At 37.0% G+C, this 18349-nt stretch overlaps 1 protein-coding gene across 2 annotated transcripts in view; it reads right to left on the reverse strand.

The window, feature by feature from the left end:
* SUFU (SUFU negative regulator of hedgehog signaling) overlaps positions 1–18349 on the reverse strand; it is a 178221-nt gene that overhangs the window by 20329 nt on the left and 139543 nt on the right. The window lies entirely within an intron of this gene.

The following is an 18349-nucleotide window of genomic DNA, read 5'->3' on the forward strand; positions in this document are numbered from 1 at the left end:
TTGAGACAGATCCATTAGCCCCATTTCACTACCCACTGCCAGATGTCTCTCAAAGACAATTCAACCTCCACCTGGTCTGGGAGCTTGGCCTGAGGACTCCTCTCCTTGATCCCTGCTGGGAGTCAGGGGTGGATGATACAACCACAATTTCCAACCCTGTGCCCTCCACAGCTGGGTTACTGGGTACATTTGCAAAGTAACATTTACTCTTTCAAATTCAGCTACTCTGACAACCTTTCAAAAGCACTTAATCAGAGCTGTTGGTTACCCACTGACACCATTCAAAAGACCGGATTCTGGTTTTGGATTGTGAACCTCAAAACAATTACCCAAATGTCTATCAAAACGCTGAGTAAAAAGCTCAATTTATCATTCCAACTTTAAGAGCCACCCAGGATCTTGGGACTTGCCAGCCATGGAAAAGTCCAAATGTCCCCTTGTGTGACCACAGTGGTTAAAGAACTGAAGGGGGGAAGGAGTCACTGAAAGCTTCTTGGATTTTTTTTTAGGAGTAAGGGAATAACCCTGGGAAGAACAGGAAGTCAAAGTATTAGAAGGTGACACCAAAAGTGAAAGAATGGTGGTTTACTCTGCTATAGTATATGACCAATCTCTCTGGTCGATTTTGAGATTTTACCAGAATATAAATTAAGCTTTGGCTTCTCTTTCACAAACTAGTCTGAAGCAGCCTTTCCCATAATTACCCTCACCATCTCTTTCTCTTCAGTATATATTCTTTGACCAGATCTTTAAAATAGCTCAACACCAGAGCCAGGACACTCACAGGATATCAAAGCCTGTCAAAGAATAGAGATGAAGAAAGTGAAATCCAGAGAAATTATGTGATTTGCTCCAGGTCTCCCAGAGAAGTAGTTACAGAGACAGGTCTAGAGTCCAGGCCCAGTGTTCTTTGTACTGTCCCACAGTTACTGCCAGCTTTAAGTTTGATGGCACCTTGATTCTGTTCAACCTGAGTGGGGAGAGCTCACACGTAACAGAGGAAACACCAAGACTGCCTTCAATCAAGAAGTTTAACAGCAGAACTCATGAAAACTATAGACAACAGCATGGCCTCCACTAAGACCAGTAACATGGGGTGGGGGTGGGGTGCTAAGATCCTGGCTTTTGGTTTCTTATTCTTAGAGCTCAGGCCTGAGATTCACATGTCATGGAACTGCTGGGAAGTTTGTGAATGCAGAATATCTAGCTCCAAGAATCTACTATCTTCTAGCACAAATAATAATGCAGATTAATAGCCACAGGGAGGTGGGGGTGACAGAAGAATCAACAACATACACGGCTGCATCTAGAAAATCTCAAGATGTAGGGGAGAAAATTGTTGAAAGTCAGCTAAAGTCACCTTGGTAACTGCTACAACACACTCCTCCAGAACAAGGACATCAAACCCAACTACAAACAGCTTTAAAGAAATGAAAAAAGAACTTAATCATCTGAGGAATTAATGTGACAAGTGCCCACATTTACACCTCCTACTAACCTTCAATCATTTGAAAATGCACTTTTATCTTTCATGTAAAAAAATTTTTTTTAAATCACAAAATGCTAGCTCTGCAATACTGAAGCTTGGGTGTTTCCGGTGCACTGCATCAGTGGAAATGTGGCCACTATATGCAGAAGCCCAGCATTTCATTGATTTGTTTTTTCTGGACATCAGCGCAGAAGCATGAATTATTTGTGTGGGTGGGACAATGTATTAAATCTGTAGCCGACACAGGTTTGCAATGTTTTGCATGGTTGTCAGCTCTATCTGAGTTCTATAAAAATCAGTAGTAGGCTCCCTGGCATGGCCTACTTATTCAGTCAGGTTGTTTTCTCCCTTGGGCTGGTGGTGGGGAAAGCAGAGGGCTGGGGAGGTAAGAGGTATTTCCAGTGAAGTGTATCAGAAACACTTTTTTCATATCTCTTGGAAAACATGAGGGGACAAGGGGGGCCCTGGTGTCCCTAAGGTGAATTATTGTTCCAGGACCTAGCACTGGGTTGCCAGGCCTGGGTGCTCTTTGGAAGCTTTTCTTCTTCTTGAGGAATGTTAATGGCTCCAGCAGAGGCTTGCTTCATTTTAACCTTCACATAGTTGTTAGGGAAAAGAATCCTACCCCTCCTACCCCCACCCTTTATAAAATTATTCTCAAGGCTAAGTTAGTCACTACACTGAGCTTACAGAAAAGGCTACTCAGACCTTCATGAGGTAGAAGTTAAGAAGCTACTACTGACAGGAAATGTAGCCCCGGGAAGGTGTTTGTGACTTCAGAAAAACCACCCTTGGAAAAAGATTCTTCTATCATTCTATTTCTCACTATGCCTCGCTTTCTCCTAAACCTTCTTCATCTTCACTGTGAACTCACCACTGTAGTAGAGGGACTAGTGATCACAGTGAGAATGAAGAAGCATCTTCTGGTAGATCAGACTGTTGCTGCAGTAAGCCCAAGATTCAATTAAACAAACATGTATTAAGTATCTATTTGTTAGGTGTTTTTTTTTTAAATTTATCATTTGTTTATTTAGGCATATGATTTGAAGTTTTGATTTTAAAAGATTGCTCTATTACAAAAATGAACAATATGAAAATGAGTTTTGAGTGATAGTAAAACCCAGTGGAATTGCTTGTCAACCATGGGAAGAGGGAGGGAAGAGAGAAGGGAGAAAACATGAATCATTTGTTAGGTGTTTTTGAAGCTATAAAGACAAAAAAAAAAGCCTTGGTCCCCTGAAGTTTACATTTTGATGGGACATACTGGATATGCTCACACATGAATAAATATAAGATAATCTGAAGAGGGAGAGAAGAATCAGGAGGTAGAGTGGGGATCACGGAAGGTTTTGCATAGGATATGGTAGCTGAACTAATCCTGTAAAAATGATAAAGATTCTTTTAAGAGGCAGAGGAGAAGAAGGAGTACATTTCACCCATGAGCAGCAGCTCCTAAAAAGGCATGGAAGGAGGAGATAAATGAAGAGCTCAAGGGACAGCATTAGGGAATGCAGAGTATCAAAAAAGTAGTAGTAAAAGCTAGGAAATATGGGCTGGTGTCAAATGATAGTGAACTTTCAATGGCAGGCTATGTGTGTACTTTATCCTAGATACAAAAGAGGGCCTCTGAACATTTTTGTAAAAGGGAAAAAATGTATACCTTAAGAAACTTAAGAAGCAACAACATGGAAGATGCAGTAGAGAGAAGAGAAACTGGAATCAGACAACTAAGAGTCAGGTGAGAGATGATAAAGAGCTGAACTAGAGTAGTGGCCACCTGTGTAGAGAAAAGCAAACAAATACAAGAGATGTTTTGGAGAAAAAAATAGAAATAAAATAGAAAATATTGAGGATAAAATAGAAAAAATTGAGGATAAAATAGAAAATATTGAGGATAAAATAGGAAATATGGAGGATAAAATAGGAAAAATTGAGGATAAAATGCAAGCCCAATTAGAAGATCTAAAAAGCTTCTTACAGAATCAATTGGCAAACAACCACTCTACCAGAAACAGACTTGTTTCTGAACCTTTGAATGAGGAAATTTTCTTCCCTGAAATAGAGATGGAAAACACCTTCCCTATAGCCCAGTTAACAGACCGCTTCTCTCGTGCAGTGCAAATCTTGACTGAATTTAATCCCCAAAACCCTTCCCCTGCAATCCCAGTTTCTCATGTTCCCTCTCCTACAGAAAACCAAATTCCAACGCAAAGGAGATCTTGTCCTCCTAGAGAAACCTGTCCTTGTCAAACTGACCCACAGGTACAAAATTCAACGAGAGGCCTGTTTCCTCTAAGAGAAGTACCTGAAATAGGACGGAATGGGGATGTGGTGACTTTAAGACATAGGATACCGTTTACTCCCCAAGAAATAAATGAATTTACATGAAATATCCCCACATATGAACAAGATCCTTTTCTAGTAACAAAAAAGATGGGAGACATATTTTTTCAGTATAATCCGTCTTACAAGGACGTTGAGAACTTACTACAGGCTTTTTTAAGTGAACGTGAAAAAAATAAAATAATTGCTCATGTCAACAAAACCCGGGGGCGTAATGCAGCACATTGGCCATCTCAGGATCCCGAATGGGACTATAACAATCCTGAGGATTATCTACTACAACGATACAGTTGTAGAGAGGCCATCCTCACGGCAATGAAGGAATGTGCAGACAGTACAGATAAGTGGATGGAACTGGAAAAAATTAAGCAAAAGGAAGAAGAATCACCCTCCAGATTTATGGATAGAATTATCGAGTTTGGGGACAGATACTTAGATTGGGACTTAACTAAAGAGAGTAGTTTAAGACAAGTTAGAAGAATTTTTGTAAATAACTCTTGCAAAGCAATTAAGAATTATTTTAGAACACAATGCCCAAGATGGTCAGATATGGACCTTGAAGAATTGCGAAAAACAGCTATATATGTTTTAAAGGGAAACAAAGAAAAGGAGGAAGAAAATAATGATGACATGGAGGAAGTGAAGAAAAAAATAAGATATTTAATAGATAGGATGATTAAATTAGAAAGCGGGCATGATAATGAACCAACGACAATTGCCCCTCTCCAGAAATCCAATTATCAATCCATTACTTGCCACTTCTGTGAGAAGAAGGGCCACAAAATGATGGAATGTAGAACCTTTCTTAAGATGTTTGGAAGGAATACACAGTTTAATAATAGCTTTAGAAATAATAACTATAGAAATGATGATAATGGTTATAGAAACCAGAATTCTAGAAATTATAATAATGACTATGGAAATAACTATAATGAATATAGAAATAAGAACTTTAGAAAGCAAAATTATAGAAATAGGAATTGGGAAAATAATGACAATTCTCCAAATGAAGAAAATGATAATACTCAACAACAATATATGAGAAATGGCGCTCGTCCAAAACATGCTCAAGGTGCTAATGAACCTCAGAGAGGTGACCTTCAGGAGAGTGCCCAAGGAACTTCCTAATATAATGAAGATGATTCTTCTTAGATTGTATTGATTTTGTTGATAGTAATTAACCTTTTTCAGTTTTTTTTCTCCTCTCCAAATAGTAGGAAAGAATGAACAAAGAACTTAAGACTATGATTGGCAAATTATGCACTGAGACCCATTTAAAATGGCCTGAAATTCTCCCTCTGGCCCTATTTTATCTTAGAAGCAGGCCTAGAGGAGACTTACATATTTCACCATTTGAGATGCTTTTTGGACATCCACCTATACAGGCTAAGCCTTTCTCTCCGGCTTATACATCGCTATTAGGGGGAGATATTACTATTGCTTCCTATACACAGGAGTTACAGCACAAACTACGTGAACTTCATGAATCCGGAGCTGCAGTACAAGCTGGACCATTAGACTTTTCTCTGCATGACCTGAACCCAGGAGATAAAGTTTATATCAAGAATTTCAAGCGAACTGGAGCAACTCAACCTTCATGGGAAGGACCATTCCAAATATTATTAACTACTCCAACATCTATAAAGATTGGAGAAAGAGACTCTTGGATTCATTGCTCACATGTGAAGAAAGCATCTTCTGCTGAGACTGATTGACTCTATCCTATAATATGAATTGTGACTATATCTTATCATATGAATTGGAGATAATAATCCATAGACAAATGGATGCTGTTTTTTTTCAAGAATATATTGAATTACTGATTTTTTTTCTTATTTTTCTTATTTCTTTTATTTTTTGATCAGAATATTTGATGTTTTTCTCATTTTTTGTACTGAAGGTACACATAATTAATATTAATATTATTTTTTCCTGCAGTAATACAAGTTAATATATATACTCTTGCTATAATATCAATATATGCCTAAAAGCTTTAAACTATGGGAACCTGCCATTTATTGATAAAATATTATAGGACTGTGATTAATGTTTGTGTCTGATTCCAGGAAAAGGGATAAAAACAAGGAGCACAGACTAAACCTGGATAGTGCCAATAGAGCACACAAGAAATATTAAAGTGAGACTCGAGGTTGCGACGCTTAACTTATGTTTAAATCGTAGGACTTCCTTGTATCTACACTCTTTATGAAGTACTCAAACAAGTACAAAGCTTGACTATCATGCTGGCTCCCTATATCCCTGAATGAAAAAAAAAATCAGACGAGGGAATGACATTTCCCCATCAAAATAGAATTCTAATTCTTTTCTTCTTATATTATGGCAACTTCCTGTAGTCTTGGCTACAAATGGCTAAGTGAAATATTACTGCATCCTGTCCTACATACTTGTGGGATAGAAATTACTTTAAACTGGACCTATACAAGGCCTATTTTGAATTTTTCTTATGTTTTTTTATTATTTTTCTATTCTTTTGATAATTGACACATACACCCCCATAACTGAACATTACATTCTGAGCTAAACTTGATATATATATTTTTTTAATACTTCAGGGGGGATTGTATTTTAATTTAAAATCTAAGAATTTTTTTTATTTTTGAATTTTTTTTTGGTTTGAGATTGTATTTTTATAAAAATCCAAGAATTTTGTTTAAGATTTTACTGTTATAAAAAATTCAAAGATTTTGATTCTGTTTGAGAAAAGATCTTCAAGAAAGAAGCTTGAAACTTTTATATCCAGAGAATGAACTGTTGCAGAAAGATGCCGAAAACCTACACTTCATCAAGAAGATCAAGAATGAACTTTGGATGTGATTGATTGGACTGAACTTTTGATTGAACATTTATTGTAACTGTACACATTTATGCCAAAAGGGACTGCCCCTAATTTGGCTTTCTGTCAATGCGCCTAGCAAACAAAACATTGGTTTTGCTTTCTTTTCTTTTCTATTTCCTCTCTCACTATTCTAATTTCTCTTAGAAAATTGAATATTGTGTATATCTTTAGTTAGAAGTGAATTTAGAACTACAAAATGATTATGTTAAATGATCAATGGGGAGACTAGTCTCCCAATGATCATCAGGGGGGATTGTAAACCTTAAAATTTCTTAGACTTATAAATGTTGGAAATTTCACCATTGGGAAATTTCATACTTGAAAAATTTCCTATTGATAGTGGGAACTCTATTGGAATGTGAACCCCATTGGCATGGGAGGTTCCTCCTCCTCCCTTCTTAAGATTACTTTAGGACAGAAACCTTTTGCTGAACAATGGAAAGGGCTTTGACCTATGCTTAAGCATAGAACAGGAATTTCTTTGAGTCATGATTGATTTTAGAATTGATACAATAGAGATACTTGGAATGACAGAAGCAGGTCTTGGAAAATACAATTTCCACCCCACTCAGTCCTAACAGGATTTAGGAAGGGCTGCAGCAAAGGATCAAGATTTAATTATTGAGAATATGACCTTCAACAGACATGTGCAGCAAAGCCACAGACCTTTGGGCGGTCCTGGGTTAAGCTAGAGCCACCATTGGCACAGGGAAGACATGGACAGTGATTGGTAGATGTGAGAACTGAGGGGAGGGAACTTGGATGGTTTCCTTAAAGATAGAGGGATCTGAGGACTGGGGTGGTTGGTTGGAGAGGTGGTGCTTTGAGAGTCGGCTCTGAAGGAAGCTGGAGGTGGAGGCCCCTGAGACTGTTTCTCCATTTTGGTCACGTGAGTGATAGGGACTGATCTCTTTTCTTTGCCTCAGCTATCTAAGGGCTTGGGCCTTTTGGCCCAGCCTAAACAGAAGGGGTATTTAAGCCCTATTCCCTTCTCTCCCCTTTCTCTCTCCCTCTCTCTCTCTATCTCTAATACCTTTCTTGATCCTGTTTTGTAATTAAACTCCATAAAAGGTTGACTGCTGACTTGAGTTTTCATTTAGGAATTACATAGCTGAATTCCTTGGCGACCTTAAATTAATATATATTAGTCTTTTAAAGTGATTTCCTTGTCACATTGGGTATGGAGCTTGTGGGAGCCAAGAAAACCAAAGCTAGATAGCTACATGTTTGCAAAACTGGGTCAACGGTGGCACCCTCAACAAAAATAAGGAAGTTTGAAAATATAGCAAATTTAAGGGAGGAGAAAATAAGTTCTATTTTAAATATACTGAATTGGAGATACTGTGGGAACATCCAAGTGGACTGGTCAATCAGATAGTCAGCAGGTGGAAGGACAGACATTAAAGCTAAATTTAGGGTCCAGCTATTCAACTATTAAGTATACTATCATCTAGACTATATCTTTTTATATTGTCCATGACAACATAAGAAAATCAAATGCTTTGTTAAAATCTTGGTAAGCCGTATCTACAGCATTTCCCTGATCTACCAGGCTAATAACCTTGACAAAAAAAGGAAATGAGGTTAGTATATCATGACTTGTTTTACTTTGTTTTTAATGAAGTTATAATGGCTCTTATGATCACTGTTTCCTTTTCAGGATGGTGTTCAATGGCTATTCCTTTAATAACATATTCTAGAATTTCACAGGCACTTAGTGCCAAGCTCATTGGCTACAGACTCAGTTCTCTTTCCTTTTTTGAAAACCAGGCCATTTTCCCCCTCTGATCCTGTCATATCTCTCATTTTCCATGACTTTCAGATTATTGATGATGGCTTAGGAACCATATCTTTTTTTTTTTTTTAGCATCCCAGCATGTACTTCATATACAGAGAGGTAGTTTCATTTCTTATTGTATAATACTCTTCCACTTGGAATTACATAAGAAAAGTTACTTAAGTTTTAAATACTATTAGTTCACAAACTCAAAGGCATAAAGGCAGGCCCAATATATAACAAGATATTGGTAGAATAACTTTTTGAGGTAGCAAGGTTCCTATACCTCAGATTTTCAATCATTTCCACCTAAGTGATCATTTCTTTGCTGTGAAAAATTAGATCCCAAATAGAAGCCCTCTTTCCTAGTTGCTACATCTTTTGATGGATTACATTATCATTCAGGTACATCAAAAATTAGCTGATCTGCTTTTAAGTAGAAAGAATGCACCAGCATATGCTCAGATAATCAAAATCTTTCATCACTATTATATCATGCATCTGTTCCAGACTTGAGATCTATTTCTTGAATTGATTTCTACCAAATTGGGAAAAGGAACCTATATAGCACACCAACATAATTTGGTCTTGTCTCCTCCAGGCTTTATCCAAAAGTTTTCCAAAGCGCTTCTTCTGGATTTCTTTACATACATATGCCTTGTAAACACAAATGACTAAACAAACTTTGGTGTATAAATCAAATGAAACATGATAGCACCAGAAGAAATGACAAATATGAAAAATTCACAGAAGCATGATATATGAACTGACACAGGATGAAGCAAACAGAACCAGGAACACAAAATATTTAAGTTACAACAATGTAAAAACAAAAAATAATAAATGCTCAAAATGACAATGACTAAGCATATCCTTGAAAATTCTGAGAAAATTCACTGTCCTCCCATCTTTGAGAGGGGATTATGGGTGTGAAATATTGTATATATTAGACATGTTTTGGGGGGATTTTTTAGTTTTGCTAACTTGGTGTTTTCCTACTTTTAAAAAGCTCTTTCTGGACAGGGAAGGGAGAAGAGATAATATTCAGAAAAGAAGGCAATGGAGAAACAAGAAGTAGAAATAAATACAATGTTACACCACTGCCATATCCCCGTGCCTGCCTTTTAATTTGAACAAGGTATAACATTCCAAAGCCATATTCTGGTCATGTGTTATCATCCCACCAATTCTGAATAGTAGACATAAAGCCAAATTTGCCTTCTTGTGGTAGATTCTTTGCTTCACCTTGCTTGTTATCTATAATTGGTGTGCTTGTGTATATGTAGCGAATATGTTGTGTTGTATTGCTGGTTTCTTTCTTGGACTTTGCTATGAACTCTTTAGTATCTATGCTGTTGCTACTGTTCCAAATCTATTTGCAGCTAGCTACCCTCTCTAGTACTAGCTTGATGGATATACAAGAGAAGTTTTTGTTTTCTCCTTTCCCTTTTCAATATAAAGTCCTTTTGGAACTCAACTAGACACTTCAGATACTTTTTAGGTGACTTCACTCCTGGCCAGAAGACTTTGCATCCTATATCTTCATTTGGAAAATCAAATCCTATTCTCTGATACTATCTTTTAAAAATTTCATTGATCTCTTTTGTTGTGACATCACTTTTACTCCACATATGGCCTTCCTCTTTCCACAGAGCTAGCCTATATTATACAGAATTTTAAAAAAAGGAGAAATTGACTAAAATAACCAACACATCAATTAAGTCCAACATTATATGCACCATTTTTTCATATTGATAGTTCCCAACGTCTAGGAGGAGGTAGGGTAGAGAGGGAGAGCCGAGCTTCTATAACATGAATATACTTTAGTTTTGTAGCTGATGTTGTAGTTCTTTCTGTTTATAATTCGTTGTCATGTATAGGTTGTTTTTCTGGTCCCATTTACTCTCTGTCTCATATCAATCTTCCTATGCTATTTTTAGTCTTCAGATTCATTGTTTCTTTCAGCATAGTAATACTCCATTACATTGGATTATCATAATTTATTTAGCTATTTCTTAATTGAAGGACATCTATTTTGTTTCCAACTGTTTGCTACCACAAAGTGTTGTAATAAAAATTGACATAATTTCTTATATTTATTTCCTTTTTCCTGGTATCTGACGAAGTAGTCATTCTCTTTCAAGGCCCCACTTTTACATATAGACTTGACCTTTCCTTTCCAATCTTCTCCAATAGATGGTATTTGCAATCATCCTGGCATACCTCAAATCTTCAACCTCTCCCTATTAACTAGATCTTTCCCTACTGCCTTCAAACAAACTCAAGTCTTCTCCATCCTTAAAAACTCCCTCAAGCTATCATCCTATATTTCTTTGCTCTTTCTCAGCCAAACACTTTGAAAAAGTTTATACTCACTTTCTCTCTTCTTACTCATTCTTCAATACTCTGCAATCTGGCTTCTGCCCTCATCACTGACTCAAATGAAACTGCTTTTTCCAAAGTTAACAATGATCTCTTCAAAAATTATTTTTTGATTCTGAACTTAAAAAACAAAAAGAACATTTTCATGCATATAGCCAAACACAAGGTTTGTCTATAAAATGATGAATCTTCATTTTATTCTGCTTGCTTAAAAAAATTATAATAAATTCTAAACATTACTTTCAATACTATTCTGTTTGTGCCTTCCTCTTCAACTTTTTTCAATTCACTTCTGTGTATTTAAAAAAATGTTCTATTACTGGCCTTTTTTTTTTTTACATCACTGCTGCTCAGTGTCCCTTACCCCCTGACTCTTACCTCATTAAGAAAAAATCCCATATAACAAAGTCAAGCTAAATAAATCCATATAGTAATCATGCCATAAAAGTCTTTGCACTATGTATCAATTCTCTAGTGGGTGCATACATCCTCTGGAAACATGAGAGATCACTTCTTTAATAAACATTCAGTCTTTCAAAATTGTTTTTATACAATGTAGCTGTCTTTGCATAAATTGTTTTATTGGTTCTACTCCTTTTATCATGTATGAAGTCATACTGCCCAAGATTCTCTGAAATCATCTCTCAGTCACAATAATATTCTACTATATTAATTTATTATAGTTTGTTCAGCTATTCCCCAATTATTCAAAGGCAAATACTCCCTCATATTCTAGTTCTTTTTAACATTCCTCTGCAGGATCACGAAATATATTTTCTTTTTATGAAGGGGGTTAGGATAGTGGTATTGCTGCTGTTCTCTGCCTGGTATTATCCTCTCTGTTAACCACCTTCCCTTCCCTATCTCAACTGTTTTCCTTTTTGAATTTGATATATTTCTATACCAAACTGCGTATGGTGTTCAATCCTCTTTTGTCAGATAAGACTGAACTTTATCTAATACTGATTCCTCCCATCTTGTATACTTTTCTTTTCACTTGCCCCAATTATAATATAGAGAAAAATTCCAACATCTTCTTCCTATTTTCCACACTAATATACTTCTATTATCCTCCTCCCTTCTCTTTTCCCAATTTTAAATCCCTAGAAGAGAACTAATCCAACCTCAGGTTTTCTGTTTTTCTTATTTAACTCCCTTAGTACCCCTTTTAAGATATGGTCCTGAAGGGATACTTGGTTTTTTTTTTTCCTCCACTAGAAAATAAGCACTGCATTATCATGTGGCTCCTTCCAATGGCTCAAATAAATTACCTTTGTATGTTCCTCTTGGGCTTTGTATTTGTATTTCAAAGTTTCTATTCTGTTCTGGTCTTTTCATCAGGAATACTCCAAAGTCCAGTTTTCCATTAAAGGTTCATTGTTCCCCCGCTCTGGAGGATTATACTCAGTGATGCAAGATAAACTATCCTTAATTGTAATGCTATATGTCTTTTGCATGTATTCCAAGATCTTCTCTGTTAAAATAGAAGCTGCCAGGACTTATAAGGTCTTGAACTGGTGCCTTGGTTCTTGAACTACTCCTTGGATTTTTGACTGACATTTCTGGAACCTTTTCTTCTGGAGTTTCTTTCAGTAAGTGATCAGTGGATTCTAACTATTCCTACTTTCACTTTTCCCTACAGTTCTAATAGATGTGTATAGTTTCAGTGACTAGAGGTTTTTTTTTTTTTTTAAACACAGCTTTCTGGGAGTCCACTGGCTCTTAAATTCTCACCTTGACCTATTTTCTAGGTCAGTAGTTTTTTTTTTATATCAGATGTCTTACACTTCTGTTTTTTCAATCTCTGATTTTGTTCTAATACTTTTTTCTGTCTCATGGAGTCGGATTTACATTTGGTCTATTCTAGTTTCAAGACAGTCCATCATTTGGAGGATGCTGTCCTAAATTATTAGTTCTCTCTTAAATGATTTATTTCCTTTAGGGCCTTTATCTCATTGGTATCTCTTGCTCAATCTCTTCTAGGTAATTCTTGTGAAAAGTTCATCTCTTTGCTGTTGCACAAAGTTGCTCTTCTTTTGGGGGTTTTAGATTTGTGACCAGTTTTATACTGGTCGGTGCTTTCTCTGATTTGATCATCTCTCCAGCTTTATTTGCTGGATGTGGGCTTTACGCCAGGGTCAGGCTATATCCCTGATGCACTTTTGGGTGGAGTGATCATCCCTGATTGGTTTATATCTGGTCATTTGTTCCTTTATTTTTACCTTGACTGTTTGAAGTTAGGCTAGATCTTTGGATGGGAAGCCAGACCCAAGGCATCCAAATCCAAATGTCCTGTCTCTGCCCAATGGGGCTCTCTGATATTTTCAAGGTCCTCTTAGGCATTTCTGCCCAGCTTACAACTTTCTAGGGGGACCCCTTTGCTCTCCCAGCTTCTGGACAATGCCACAATAGCTGTGCTTGGTCCTACCTACCTTATCACTAGTTTTATTGTAAAACAAAAAACAAAAAACTGTAGTTTTACTTTCCAACTGTCTACTTGGCTTCTAAATGACCTTTTATGCAGTTCTGGTATAGGATTACTTATTAGTATCTCACTGGATTTCTTGATCATTATTGGATCTAGTAGAAACTTCAGTTTTACTAAAGTAGATATGGTTAGTCTGCTGGAAATCTTTGCTGGAAATCTAGTCATTTTTTAACTGTCAAATTTGATGGCCTTATTTCAGTAATAATCCTTCTTGACTTGTCTGCTACATTTGATACTGTTGATCATACCAGTTTTAGTGACCCTAATCTCTACAATTCCCCTCCTATCTCAGTGACCATTCCTTTTCAGTCTCTTTTGCTGGCTTATCATCTATATCATATCCCCTATTTGTGGGTGTTTTGTGAGGTTCTGTCCTGGGCTTCCTTTTCTTCTTTCTGTACATTCCTTCCATAACCATATCAGATTTCATGGGTTTAACTATTCATCCCAATGTAGATGACTTCCAGATCTATATAACAACACAGTTTCTCCTTTTTGCTTTAATCTCACATCATTAATTGTCTATTGGAAATTTCAAACTGGATGTCCCAGAGACATCTTAAACAGAACTCATCTTTCCTTCTGAATCCTTTAAAAAATTTTAATTTAATTTTTTAAAATTTGGTCAATTTCAAACATTATTCCTTGGTGACAAAAATCATATTCTATTCCTCCCTCTCATCCCCCCGCCCTTTCCGTAGCCGAAGCGTAATTCCACTGGGTATTGCATGTGACCTTGATCAGAACCTATTTCCATGTTGTTGACTGAACCCTTCTTTTTAATAAATTTCCCTATTTCTGTCAAAGGCTTCATGTAAGACTAGACTACTCACTCTTCCTTATCTCACATACTTAATCAGTTGCCAAATCTTACTGTACAAGGTAGTTTGGGAAGGAACACACTAGCATTCTACCTTTTACTCTTTCTCACATCTGACCCCTTTTTTCTCCACTCACACAGCTACCATCTTACTTCAGGTCCTTACCAACTCTCACCTGGATTACTACAACAGCTTCCTAAATGGTGTCTCTAAATCAGATCTCTTATTATTCCACTTTAACCTGCATATTGCTTTACTTAGAGATTTGACTGTGTGACTCTTTCATTCAAAGAACTCCAAATGACTCCTTATTGTCTTTAAGATAAAATATAAGCTCCTCTGTTTAGTTTTTAAAGCTCTTCACAACCTGGCCTCACCCCATCTTTCTAGCCTCAGTGGACATTACTCCTCCTATTACTCTGTAATCCAGCATAACTGACCTTTTCCTCTCTGTGCCTCTCACATGACACTCCATTGTCTGTGCCTTTACAATGACTGTTCCCAAGCCTAAAATGCCCTGCCTCCTCATTTCCACCTTTAGTTTCTCTTTTCCTTTAAGATAAACCTCAAGTATCATTTTCTACATTAAGTCCTTCCTAATCCACCCAAATGCTAGTGCCTTTCTTCCTAAACTATCTTGTATTTAGTTACTTTGAATATAATTTTATTTATTAACCTTAATTATGCTGCATATATTTTTATATATAAGCCCATTGCAAATAAGGATTGTTTCATTCTTTGTACACATAACCCTAAGCTTTTAGCATAGTGCCTAGAACATAATAGGTGTTTACTAATTATCTGTTGATTAACTGGTATACATAAAGCCTTTTTTTAAAAAATAACTGACCTAGTGATAAAATATATATGGGGATTTTCTACTAAGTGACTTCCTTTGGGTTCATGCCTAGCAGTGGAATCATTGGGTCAAAGGTTATAGGCAATTTAATCACTTTCTCATCATAATTCCAAAGTATTTTCCAGAATGTTTGGGCCAACTTGTAGTTCCACCAATAGTATATTATTAAGTGTTCCTGTCTGTCCACACCCCACCCCCTGACATAGACTTCCCATCTGTTGTCATCTTTGCCAATTTTCTAGGAAATACCATCTTCTTAACCAGCTGTTCACTTCCCAAATCTGCCTCTTTTTTGTTAAGCCCTTGACATCAATTGATAACACTGATAAAACCACCACCTGTGCCCTAAAGTCTTTGGTTTCCTGCCCAAAATTTTATAAGCTTTAGTAATGCTTTATGGGTTTCTTCACTTCCTTTACACTAAAATGCTTTTATATTAAAGGAAGGCAACACTGTAGAATGTTAGAGCTGGGAGGAGTCCTGAGAATTCAGCTATCTAATTAATCTTACTTTAAAACCAAAGAAAATAGGTCCACAGATGGGCAAAGACTTGTGCAAGCTCATAGTTAGTAGCAGAGTTTGGTCTGCAGGTAAGGCCAAGGCCTTTGGTTTGTTCCTTTGTGCCTAAATGAGTCATCATCCTGGATACCTACCCTGGAAAGACAGAAGACTTCTCTCTTTCTGTTACTAGACTGATAGATACCTCATTGGGGAGTTGTCAACCACTACTTTCTACTTTCTCTTACCCTGACTGACGGTCTCTTCTGTGCTAGGATCTGTGGATCCATAACAGAATGTCTTAAAAGACAAGTGTCAAGAGCAGCTAGGTAGTTCAATGGATAGAGAAGCAAACCTGGAGTCAGGAAGACCAGAGTTCAAATTTGACCTCAGATACTTAACTAGCTGTGTGACCCTGGACAAGTCACTTAACCCCTTTGAACTTCTTCACAATTTCTTCTCCTCCACTTATGTATGACTAACACTTGACCATTGTTATTGATACAAATCTTCCACTGTGCAAGCCTCTGAAGATGGTGCTGTGTTAGGCACTGTAGTGGGGATTATACAGATATACACACAGACAAGCCTTCGACTTCTGGGAATTACTAAAGAGCAACACATGCTGACATTCAAATCATATAACAGCAAAAGACCAAGGACTCAACACCAATATCTACCAGATAGAAAGTGACATGGGGGTAATGAGTGAAGGGAGAAGGAATTGTTTGGTTAAACAGAATAGTGTTGGAGTACATTTACCATTTTTTCTTTTGTGATCTTTATTAATCTTATGGGTATGAGATAAAACCTGAGCATTGTTTCCTTTGCAAATACTTATTAGTTATGATTTCCAAAATTCTTTTCTGTGGTTGTTGATGGTTTGCATTTCCTTTGTTCAAAACTGCCTCTGAATATCTTTTGACCATTTATCTATTGGGGGACAGCTCTTAATTTTATAAATTTATATCAATTCCCTGTGTATTATCAATAGCATCTACCTCCCAGGATGTATGTGGGGATGAAATGAGATAATATTGTGCTTAGCTCTGTGCCTGGCACATAGTAGGCACTTAATGTCTCCCCCCCTTCTTTCCTTCCTTTCACTCATTGTCAGGGGGAAAAAAATTCAAGTTAAAAAAAAAAAGAATGGTGTTGGAGTGAAAGAAGTATAAGTAAAATTTAGATGGTCAAGCTACTTTTAATTAACTGTTGATTGCTTTAACCATGAGACCTAAGGGCTTTTTCCCCTCATATATAGCTCACCTTTTTGCTCAGACTTGAGAACTAAGATCCTTTTTTCCCTGCTTGTGAGTTCCACCTACAACTTTTCCTTTTCTGAGACTCTGAGCAATATACTTTCTCCAAATCCCCAATAAAGCCTTCTTCTTCTCTTTCTTAAAGAAGGGCCTTGCTGCTAGAGTGTTGGGTGACCCCCAACAATGGCTAATACTCTATAAAATATTCTCATTGTTCAATGCCAATAAGGGGGAAGTAGCATTTGGATGGAGCTCAAAATTGCTGAAAACACAGGCTTAGAGTTAGGGTGTTTGTAACTGCTCTTATTTTAATTCCTTTTTAAGGAAGAGAGTAACTCTGTTATATGTGAGTGGTGTTAACATGGAAACATTAGCTTACCCAAGCTATTTCAGTGGTGAATTCCTTGCCACTCCTGTTTAAAAATGTGCACTAGTGTGGCAAAACTGTTCAAAGGGACTTCGTACATGGAATTGTAAAAAAAAGAAAACATAAGCAAAGTGAGCACAGAGGAAATCTTTAGTCTTGAAAGCAGGGTATTGAGAGTTCATTCCTGGGTTCTTTTGAAGTCCTATTTAAGTAGTCTTTCTATTTTTGTTGTTGTTCAGTTGCATCTGAATCTTTGTGATTTCATTTGGCGTTTTCTTGACAAAAGATATTGGAATGGTTTTGCCATTTCTTTCAACACAACTTACAAATCTGTTTTTTTTTTTTTAAACCCTTACCTTCCATCTTGGAGTCAATACTGGCTCCAAGGCAGAAGAGTGGTAAGGGCTAGGCAATGGGGGTCAAGTGACTTGCCCAGGGTCACACAGCTGGGAAGTGGCTGAAGTCAGATTTGAACCTAGGACCTCCCGTCTCCAGGACTGGTTCTCAATCCACTGAGCTACCCAGCTGCCCCCCATACAACTTACAAATCTTACAGATGAGGAAACTGAGGAAAACATGGTTAAATGACTTGCCCAGGGTCACACAACTAGTGTCTGAGGTTGGATATAAACTTAGGAAGCCAACTCTTCCTGACTTTAAGCTTGGCCCTGTATCCACTGTGCCACCTACCTGCCCTTAGTCTTTCTAGGATCCCTAACTGAAAGGTAACTGTTTCCTTTTGAGATATATCTCCAGGGAAAACAATGATGCTTCTCTAGGGTGAGATAAAACTGGCATGACCAGGCCCTAAACTCTGGTCTTAGAAATATACATACAACCCTAGAGATCACAAATCCTAATTACTCTCTTTCATGACAATATCAATCAACAAGAATTTATTATGCACTTATTATGCACTAAGTACTGTACTACGCTGAGGATATGAAAAGACAAAAATAGTTTCTGTCCTCAAGAAGCTTACATTCTAATTAATGGGTTAGACAATATATGTAGAAATTGGTCCATACAAGATTGATATGGAGTAGCTTGAATATAGCCTTAAATGGGAAGATACTAGCAGCTTGGAGGTCTTGAAAGACTTTCTGAAGGAAAGGAAGCTTGATTTGCAACATGGGGAAACGATAGTTTCCCCACAGTAGAAATACAACTCTCTCTGTGAAACAATGAAAAGGTGAGTATAAATCAGAC

This window comes from Monodelphis domestica, chromosome 1 (assembly GCF_027887165.1).
Source record: "Monodelphis domestica isolate mMonDom1 chromosome 1, mMonDom1.pri, whole genome shotgun sequence".
In the NCBI taxonomy this organism is placed as follows: Eukaryota; Metazoa; Chordata; class Mammalia; order Didelphimorphia; family Didelphidae; genus Monodelphis; species Monodelphis domestica.